The sequence below is a fragment of the Gossypium hirsutum genome, chromosome D06 (genome assembly GCF_007990345.1).
Source record: "Gossypium hirsutum isolate 1008001.06 chromosome D06, Gossypium_hirsutum_v2.1, whole genome shotgun sequence".
Lineage (NCBI taxonomy): Eukaryota > Viridiplantae > Streptophyta > Magnoliopsida > Malvales > Malvaceae > Gossypium > Gossypium hirsutum.
Window position 1 is genome coordinate 30,766,529 of NC_053442.1, and position 10,193 is coordinate 30,776,721.

Genomic DNA, 10,193 nt, shown 5'->3' on the forward strand with positions numbered 1-10,193 from the left:
CATCAAAACATGACCAAAACCAACATAAAATGACCAATTCAATAGTCCAAGATCATTCAACCAATATGCCATACAAGGCACCTTAAATGTAAACATACAAATTTACCCAAACATATATATACTTGACCACATTTCATTCATAAACAACTAGTTAATTTCCATCTCAAAACATACCATATCTTGACCTATACCATTTCAACATAAACTTACCATTTGAGCCATACCATTCATGCACCACAAGCACTAAAATGCCACAATTCAACCATAATCAAAATGGTACCAAAACAACCAACTTATACATACCATAATCAACATCTAAGCATTCAACTAAGCGTCAAACACAAGTTCACCTATACATGCCATTATAACCTTGGCCAAAACATCAAAACCTACCATGTATTTTTTGGATAGTGTGATAGATGTCTGACAAGCTTCCAAATCGATCGAGCTTTTGATTATCTATAAAACATAAGCAAGAAAACTACGTAAGCACATAATGCTTAGTAAGTTCATAAAACATGAACATAACTTACCATTTCAATACATAACATTAATATTAAATACAACATAATCCAACCATAAACTTGGCACAAGCCTAAGCACCATCAACAACACGTGTTAGTGTATTCAACATAATTCACTTGAATTAACATAAGGTAAGCCATTATACATGACCATACTTCATTTGAACTCATCATTTTCATGAAAATAAGTATACTTCCATTGAAGATTAACATTTCAATCCAATTCATAAATACATGATTTAGTTCATTTGAACGTTTACCGTTCCTTTCCTTTTCATGTCGTTGAACCATTTAGAATATCATCAGATACTAGGGAAAGCTCACACGAAGTGTGCTAAACATATAACCGTAACCTTTCCTTTACATCGATTCCACACGAGCTGTGGAGTATCCACAACAAATGCAGGACCTCAGCCATCGATAAGCCATTCAAGACCAGCACTTGAAACATGAAAACCCTAATGACATGTCATTTGCATCCTACGAATTCCTAGGGTTCAAACGGGACTCGATAACCATAAGAGCATTGTTGGATATTCATCATTTAATTATATGAAAATTAACATATTAACATATAATAGAAAATAACGTTAACACTGTAATTATTCATACGAACTTACCTCGACGACCAGAGCGTAAAAATGAAGTCAAGCAATCTAAGGCTTTAGCTTTTCCTCGATCTAAATTCGTACAAGGTCTATCTTGACCTAAATAGGAAAATTCAATCCATTTAATACTTCTATTATTCAATTCAGTCCATATTTCATTTTTTTGTAAAATTATTATTTTTCCCCTAACATTTTAACTTTTCATAATTTAGTTCTTAAGGTCATAAATTGAAATCTAAGCATTTTCATCATTTTCTCAAGCTAGCCAATTTTTCTAGGGATCTTTATAAACTCATACAAACCACTATCTCATGAATTTAACTTAAAATTTTACTACTTTTACAAATAAGTCCCTAAATGCCATTTTCATCCAAAATCACTTTACAAAACTTTTTTATTTATCAATAAGGACTCATAATCTTCCATTAAACATAAAAAATAATGCAAGCACATTCATGTAAAAACCCTAAATCTTTAACAATTTTGCAAATTGATCCCCGGACTAGTTAAATTAAGCTACAACGACCTCAAAAACATAGAAATCATTAAAAACGGGCTTGAAAACCTACCTTTCATGAAAAATTTTCCATAGCCAAAAGCTCCCTCCTCTTAACAATGAAAAACCAGTTCTTTTAGGTTTTTGGAACAAAGACGATGATATCTTTTGTCTTTAATTTACTTAACATTTAACTTAATTACTCAATTACCTTTTTGTCATTTACAAACATTTAAAATTTCAATAAAACCTTTCCATGAATGTCCATTAACTATAGAAATGGTCTAATTACCATCTAGGTCCTCTCACATTAAAGTTTCATAGCCATTTTTCCACTTTTACTAAGAGAACTCTACTTTTGCATCTTTTACGATTTAGTTCTTTTCACTTAATTAGGCATGCAAACGTCAAAATTTCTTAACAAAATTTTTATGCTACCTTACTAACATTCCATAGATATTAAAATAATAATAAAATAATAATTTACTCATTAGATTTGTGGTCCCAAAACCACTATTCTGATTTTACTAAAAATGAGTTGTTACACGAGACCCCTTTCTTCAAGCTCCTTGAGTCCCTGCGAGCTGGATTTGTGGCCTTGTGTTACGAGTTGGGTCCTTGGATTTTCCTTAAAAGCTAATTTTGTGAGATCGCTCTGTGAGCAGGGTCCGCAAACTCGCCCTACTGCCCTATCGTGGCTCGTTTTGCACTTAATCTTCTGGTGGGACCTATCCGAGCATGGGGTAGAGACTCGAATCCCTAGTAGGGCTAGGTTGGTGATTACTAAAGTATAAAAATATACTCCCACCTTAGTGGGCCCAAGGGGTGCTATAAAATGGTGCACCTTAGGTCTATCATGTCAAGTTTTAATGTAGCTTGCTTTGTATGCTTGCGATCTGTGATGCATAACGATCATTCAGCCGTATGTGCGAGTGGGTTTTGAGTGTGTATCTAATCATTGAAAGTTGAACCATTTCCATCGACTCGCATCTAGATCACTGATTTTCCTCGGTTATGAAAATCGTCAAAGAGCGGGATGAAAAATCTTTCTTTAAAAGGGAAGCCTTCGGAACCCTAAATCTTTCACGCCTAGCATTTCCAGTAACCTGAAAAAAATGTAATTTCAAACATTTTCTCTTTCTAAATTTTTTCTTTCTTCTTTTACTCGAGTTATGGTGAGGATGAGAGGAATCAGTAATCGGATAGTCCTAGTCTGTCCACTGCGAGAATGACTGTCTCTAGTTCTGGTGACAGAGAAACTTTATCCTTGCACTACTAAATAGGAGGAGCTGTAAAAAGTCTTGGCCGTTCGGGGAATAAAATTTCCCAATTTTGTACACGAGTTCTCTATCCCAAAGGGATCGCATCGGCTGTGCGAAACCATCGAAGATAGCTTACTTCTTCTGATTCAAGTTCTTGAGGCTGGGTTTCGCTTGCCACTGTACCCTTTTTTCTGCAATCTGCTCAAAGACTATAAGATTGCACCTAGCCAACTCTTGAGCTTTTCTTGGTGGATTGCCATGGCATATTTCATTGACTATTCTCGGTGTGGTGAGGTTCCCTTGCTCGCCCTTTTCCAACATCTATATCAGTTGAAGGGCCACAATATGGAGAACTCGTCGGGGTTCTATTACTTCTCTCCTAGAAAAAGGTGAAGACGATTATTGTGAACCAATTTTCCAACCTTTGTCTGAACCAGGGGAAGTATGTCTGAGTTCGCAATTGACATGGTGAGGAATTTGGGTTCCCAATCAAGTGGTCTTTGCCGAGTCAAGACATGTGCTCATTCTGGTGAGCTCTCTCCATAGATGAAGTTGTGGCCCAGTTTCGAAGGCTTTGCACTGGGCATCTGTTGGTTTTGAAGGATCTTATCACGATAATGAATGCTTTTCAGTATTGCTAGGAGGGTTACAGCTCTAACGGGTGGAGTCTGGTGATAACTTAGAGGTCGCCCAATCTCTTGGTGCACTGCTTGAGAGTTGTACATAGCCTCATGATTGCTTTGACGAGCTACGCTTGATATTGTGGGGTGTCACAGAGGAACCAATGAATTTTTCTACCACAGGGGCTGTGCACATCAGTTTTACGAGTGAGGAGGAGGGGAGCAATGCACAGTTGGAGTGACACAGTAAAAGTAGGGTAAACTCTATTAGTCCTATTGTTGCAGTGGTTGAAGCTTTACCCCCTCCTATGGCTAGTCTATCACTTATCCTTCCTGCTAGCTTGCCTATTACCCCTGATGAGGATACCCCTCCTTCTGTCCCTCGCGTTACTCTGTCTATACCCGTTGTTGAAGAAATGTTGATTGAAGGTAATGAGGGCTCATTTCTATCGCGCAGAGAGCTGAGTGCACGAGAGTATCCTTATAATCCTATTGATGTGGTCTTCAGATATGAGGATTTTGTGCTAGAGTCTATGAGGCTAAGCAGCGTACGAGTACCCTCTGCATCAAGACTATCCTCATCCCTGCAATTCTTGCTTTCTAAGGTTAACATGGTGGGGTTGAAATATGAAGAGGCTCGTCAGAGGAAGCTGGTAGTGACTAAGGAAGAGTTGACCAGAGGTTGCAAGTTGTATCTTAAGGTGAGGGAGGAAAATGAGATCATTAATAAACATATTGGGGATCTTAAAAAGTGCCTAGCTATTGCTGAGATTAAGATGGGGGCTAGTTTGCGAGGTGGCCGCTGAGAGACAAAGTAGTGAGGTTGCGTAGGTTGAGGTAGAAAGAGTCACTGTGGAACACACGACTGATAACTCTTGAAAAGAGTTATATTTCAGGCCTCTAAACCTGAAACATTTTCATGCAATTAAGAAAATATGTTTGCATTTTAGACTTATTACTAGTGCATTACATACTAAAGCTTGGATTGTATTTCAACTATAAATTTATGTTACTTTTAATTGCTGGAAAGAGGTTTGGTAGTCTTTGGTAGTAGGTGTAGGTAGGATGAAAAAGGCAAGAAGAAGGAAAAGAGGAAGAGGAAAAGAGAACGAAGGAGGTGAAACATTGCCACGTCAAATGGTGGGATAGAATTCCAACAGAAATGGCATGGAAATTCCAAGAAGATGATGCAACACTCAATCCACATCACTCTTAGCCAGCTGTATGTGTACCAGATAAATCACCCTAAAAAAGAGGAGCAAAATATGTGTGCTAAGAGAGACAGATCTACCCTATAAAAGGAGGAGAAAGAAGAGAAGAAAACACACATGAATTGTGAGGAGAAAAGAAAAGAAAGAGAGCGGTTACTCTATCTGCAACAAAATCCGGTGGTGTAATTCAGAAGAGAATAAGAGGGGAGCAACTAAAAAAGGGAGATCACAAATGTGAAAAAGGGGAAGAGAAATCTGCCCTGGGTTTTGCGTAGAATCTTGATAAGAAGTTAGAGTGCAGCTAGAACTTCCTGCAATTCTGCCTTTGTTCTGTTTTCTTGGTTTGAATTCCGTGATTCGTAAAACTTGAAGTATGTTGATGAATGATTTAGTTTTGGATTTCATTGCCTGACCCTTGAGCTAATTATCTTCAGGTTGGAATTATTTGGGTGAATATTGAATTGTCTGTAATGCCCATGATATGATTGTTATTAAGATTACTATTTCATTTGATTCTTGTTTATTTGGAATCCATGCATGCAATATCTAGACATAGTTGATTGCATGTTATGAACTTAGATGAATTTGAATCTGAAAGGATTAAATACATCATATTATTAATTGATTGATACAGGCGAGTGCTGCTCGAAAGAATATTTGCAGCATTCTAGACATAGAAGATGCAATCTGTACAGGTGTAGAGCATTAGTGGGTTATCCTTCGTGAGTCTTGTAGACATACACAGACCTGAATAATAATTAAAGGTTAACTTTTGAAAGAAGTAGACTGCAGAAGTAAATCTCTGTGCAGTAGTTTAGTCATAACTTTGCCATGGCATTATTATGATATGAAAATATTCCCTGAGTAATTCCAACCTTTATCATTCAACGACAGAAATATTCTCTACTTGTTCCTTGTGAATTGCCACGACATTTAGATTGTTTGGTCATGTAAGGCCTCAAAAATAGGTCTATTAGTTTCAGGTAAGTTTACCAGATTTCGAGTGAAAATTGGGAATTAATCAGGTTAATTAGCGATTTATATTCTTAATTAGTTAGCTTAATTTCATCTAAAAATTGGTAAATAATATTCCAAAAAATAAAAATATTTTTTTAGAAAAATTAATTTTATGGTTTTAAATAATTTTTGGGTAAAAATAAATATTTTTGGTTAAATTGAAATTTAAAAATAATTTAAAATGGGGGTTTAATTGGGTGATTTAAAATATTAATTAAATGGGACTAATTTGAAAAACAAGGGAAATGTGTAAGAGGTTTTATAACAAGTAAACCATATTTTCAGAATTTCGGAGGGAAAGGAGAAATTGTAAAACAAGGGAAAAGGTGGAGTGGCCTTATTGTAAATTCCCCAAAATTAGAAAATCAGGTGGGGGTTTTCAGTTTTAAAAACTCTGCAACTACCTCACTTTTAACTCATTTTTCACCCGAACTGAGAGCTTTTTCTCTTGGTTTTTTTTCTTGTTTTCATAAACAAAATATCAGAGAATAGATCTAAACCTTTTCTCTCCCAAAATTCTCTCTAAAATCTCTCAAAATAATTTTCGAAGTTGGGCAAAAAGTCATCCGAATTTATTCAAGCATTTGGATTCAAACTTCCAAATCAATTATTTGAGTTTAGTTGAAGGCAATCCTCATCTCTGAACTTGTTTTTAAGTTGATTTCAATCATTATTTGTTAATTAAAGTGATTATAGTGAATGTTCAACTTTAATTTCCTTTTTCTTGAACTTGAGGATAAATAATGGTGGATTTTTAATTTTGAGTTGGAATCCAAATATTAATGGATGTCTAAGCTCAAAATAGGTCTAATAAGAGGTTTTTAATCTTAAACCAAAAGATCAAACACGCATTATGGATCAATTTTGAGAAATTCGAATTTGATCAAGAACATGGATGATTTTTTCGAAAAATTATGAAACAGATTAAATGATGAGATTAATACTTAGAATACATGTTATTAGACTAGGAATGAAGATTAGAAGTGGTTTCAGGTGCTGAAAAGGGAGTTTAGTTGAGGAATTCCTTATTCTGGGTTAGTTATGCAACATTGATAAGGTAGTTTAGAGCAATGATTTAGAGTCGCATACTTTATCAAATTTCATGTTTCTTGTTGCTATTGTTAGTTTGTAATACATATTTTGTCTCTGTTAAATCTCTACATCAAGAGGAGAAACGTGCAAATCAAAATTGAAGCTCAAACTTCCTTGTTTGGACACCTTTTTTTTTTTTTGCTTACAGAGCTAAGTGTAGAGGTAAGTGATATTAAGGGCAATTTGGTAAATTGGCCTGGTTATGTGTTAAATTAAAGGTTTAATTGGTGTTATTAATGACTTAATTGTATATTGAATGGTTGGATTTGCAAAAATAGGTTTTATTTTATAAAAGAGCAAAATGGAAATTGGTTTGGTAAGTTGTGCATTATGCCTTTAGCATGATTAAATTGTATGGAATAAATTGATATTTAGAGCATAATTTTTGATTTATTGAACATTTGATAAAGGTGTTCTAATTGGTATATGAATATTGGGAAAATTATATTTGTTATGCTTAATTTTATTGATGTTAAAATTGCTTAGCAACATGCTTTTACTTGCATTTTAACATCCTATTAAGTGATTAAACAACAAATTTTATGCCTTGTATGTATGATTATATTGGAAACATTGCACGGTGGATCCATTGGATATAGTTGGCATGCCATAGGATTTGTGAGTATTCACCATTATTTGTGATATTTTGAGCATATTACTCTTGGTGGACTGATTTGTTTGGAGTAGATAAATGAGTGTTGAGCTTGAGTCACCACTCATCGGGTTATTTGAGGCACCATAAGGGAGCGTGTGGCTTTGACCTGTTCAATTCAAAGGATTGTATTTGATTTGTGGGAGTTCGGAGATCCGTTTATCCAATGTATGATCACACGTTTACTTATTGCCATGGATGTATTATGCCAATATAATTGATTAATTGTGCCAATATAATTGAATGATTATGTGTAAAAGATTATTTTTCATGCCATGGAAAAATTGATTTTTAATTCTTGAAATAACATGTGATGTTATGGTGAAATGTTTACATGTTGTGACTAAAAATTTAACATTTAATTGCTTTGATTTATGCATGATTGGGTGCAAAGTACTTGATGTTTTTACTATCTCATTCACTGAGCTTTTTAAGCTCACACCCTCACATCTCGTGCAAAGAACTTTTGGGCCTAAGGAGTCGAGAAGTGAATGCAAGGGCGATCCAAGAATAAGGTTCGATAGTGGCTTAGGAAATTTATTTTAGAGACTATATATGGGTGGTATTTTATAATTGCTTTAATACATGATTTTAGGTCTAATTGATGTTTGATTTATGGTATGTTGATGAGTGTTCGTACGATGGTTGATAATGCGGTGTATGAAGCATGTATTTTATACTAACAATGTTTAGTTGAAGCTTACCATGGTGTGGATTGCTTGCGGCTAAGGTATGTAGCTTGTGTGAATTAATTGGTGTTTGCTAAGCGTGTAATTGGGTGTTAAATTTTAATTAATTGTTGCATATTTGTTGTAAATAAATTAAATTGGAGATGTGTGGATGTTTATGATAATTAATTGTAGCTATTTAAATTTTAATGGGTAAGTATAAAATCGGGAAATTAAAACAATTTTTTTTGACAAAATAGGTGCAGTGGTTTGCACACGAGCTTGTGTCTTTTCACATGGCGTGTAGGTTTTTGGGAGTTTGATTTTTGGTTTTTGTAATCTAGTACTCTAATTTGCTTGGGGAAACTTGGTAATATTTTAGGATTTAAACTTGTAACCGTTAATATTTGGTAGAAACAATCTTAATTTTAATTTGGAAAATGTACTAAAAGTTTGTGAAAGTTACGATTCAGTCCATAATAATAAAACTTGAATTAGACATAGTAAATGAACTCGAATTAAGCTGAAATTTTTAGGGCTTGCATAATTTGACTAAAAGAAGGTTGGTAACTATTTAGAAATAAAATCGGGATAGTTTAACCTTATATGGTAAAATGACTAAAATACTCTTAGGTTTAAATACTTAGCAAAAGTTTAAAAGTGGTTCACAAATTGCTTTCGCTTTAATAAATGATAGTTAATTAGTCATAAATAATGTATAATAAGGTTGGGGTGTGCGTCGGGTGGTCGTTAACTGGGGATTCACTTCGGTGGCTAATGTAACGCTTTAAATTCGGGTCGGTCTGTCCCGGTCAAGTTTGGGGTATCAAAGGTCATTTTTCAGTTATAATTAAAATTACTAGTTCATTCATTAATTCCCTTCACCAATTTATACTTTGTTTTTTTTGCACAGTTTCATTCGTTAAATCTTCAGTAATATTTACCAATTTAAATCAACTACTAATCCCTGTGGAGACGATACTCACTCATCATAATATTACTTGAATCGATGTGTACCCTTTCACATTTGCATTATTTACATGCAATATGTTTTTGGCGCTGTTGCCGGAGATCAGCAACATTGGTGAAAATTGGTTTGTTATTATCTGTTTAAATTCTGTTAAGTTTAGTTTAATTAGTTGTTTTGATTTTTCTTTCTCAGGTCTGTACTAGTGCATGCCTAGAAATATTTCGGAGAATATTGAGTACTGTTCTGATCTAGAGATTGAGAGAAATTTAAGGCGAAGGAGAAAAGAGTTGCAAGAAATAGAAAGAATAAAAAACGATCAGGTTAGAGAAAAGCCATTACATCAGGAAAGAAGAGATGCTGATATTCCTCGAATTGTAGATGACAGAGACAGACCCATTATAGAACATGTCGTGTTGATCTTAGATGATTTAAATCCAAGAATTGTTTAGCCACATATTTAGGCTAAGCATTTCGAATTAAAACTAGTCATGTTTCAAATGCTGTAAATGGTGGGGCAATTTAGTGGATTGCCTACTAAGGATCCATGATTGTATTTATGACTCTTTTCAGAAGTCTGCGATTCATTCAGACAGCAAGGTGTTCCTGAGGATGCCCTACAACTAAAGTTATTCCCTTACTCATTACGTGATCGTGCCAGAGCATGGTTAAGTGCATTACCATCAGGTACAGTGGCATCATGGAATGAGTTGTGTCAGAGGTTTCTACTAAGATATAATCCTCCTAACATGAATGCTAAGTTGAGGAACAACATTACATCGTTTAGACAATCAGAGGATGAAACATTATATGAAGAATGAGAGCGGTTCAAGGAGCTATTGAGAAAATGCCCAATGCATGGTTTCCAGCATTGGACACAGATGGAAATGTTCTACAATGGATTGAATGCTCATACAAGAATGGTTGTCGATGCCTCTGCCAATGGGACTTTACTTGATAAATCATACAATGAGGCTTATGAAATTCTGGAAAGAATAACAAATAACAACTATCAATAGCCCACTACTAGAGTTGGAACTAGTAGAAGAGTTGTAGGAGTAATGGATCTTGATGCA

At 34.8% G+C, this 10,193-nt stretch overlaps 1 non-coding gene across 1 annotated transcript; it reads right to left on the bottom strand.

The window, feature by feature from the left end:
• Positions 1–9,875: 9,875 nt before the first annotated feature.
• Positions 9,876–9,982, bottom strand: LOC121218851 (small nucleolar RNA R71). Its single transcript, XR_005915327.1, has one exon. It is a non-coding gene; the product is annotated as a small nucleolar RNA R71 (small nucleolar RNA).
• Positions 9,983–10,193: the final 211 nt, after the last annotated feature.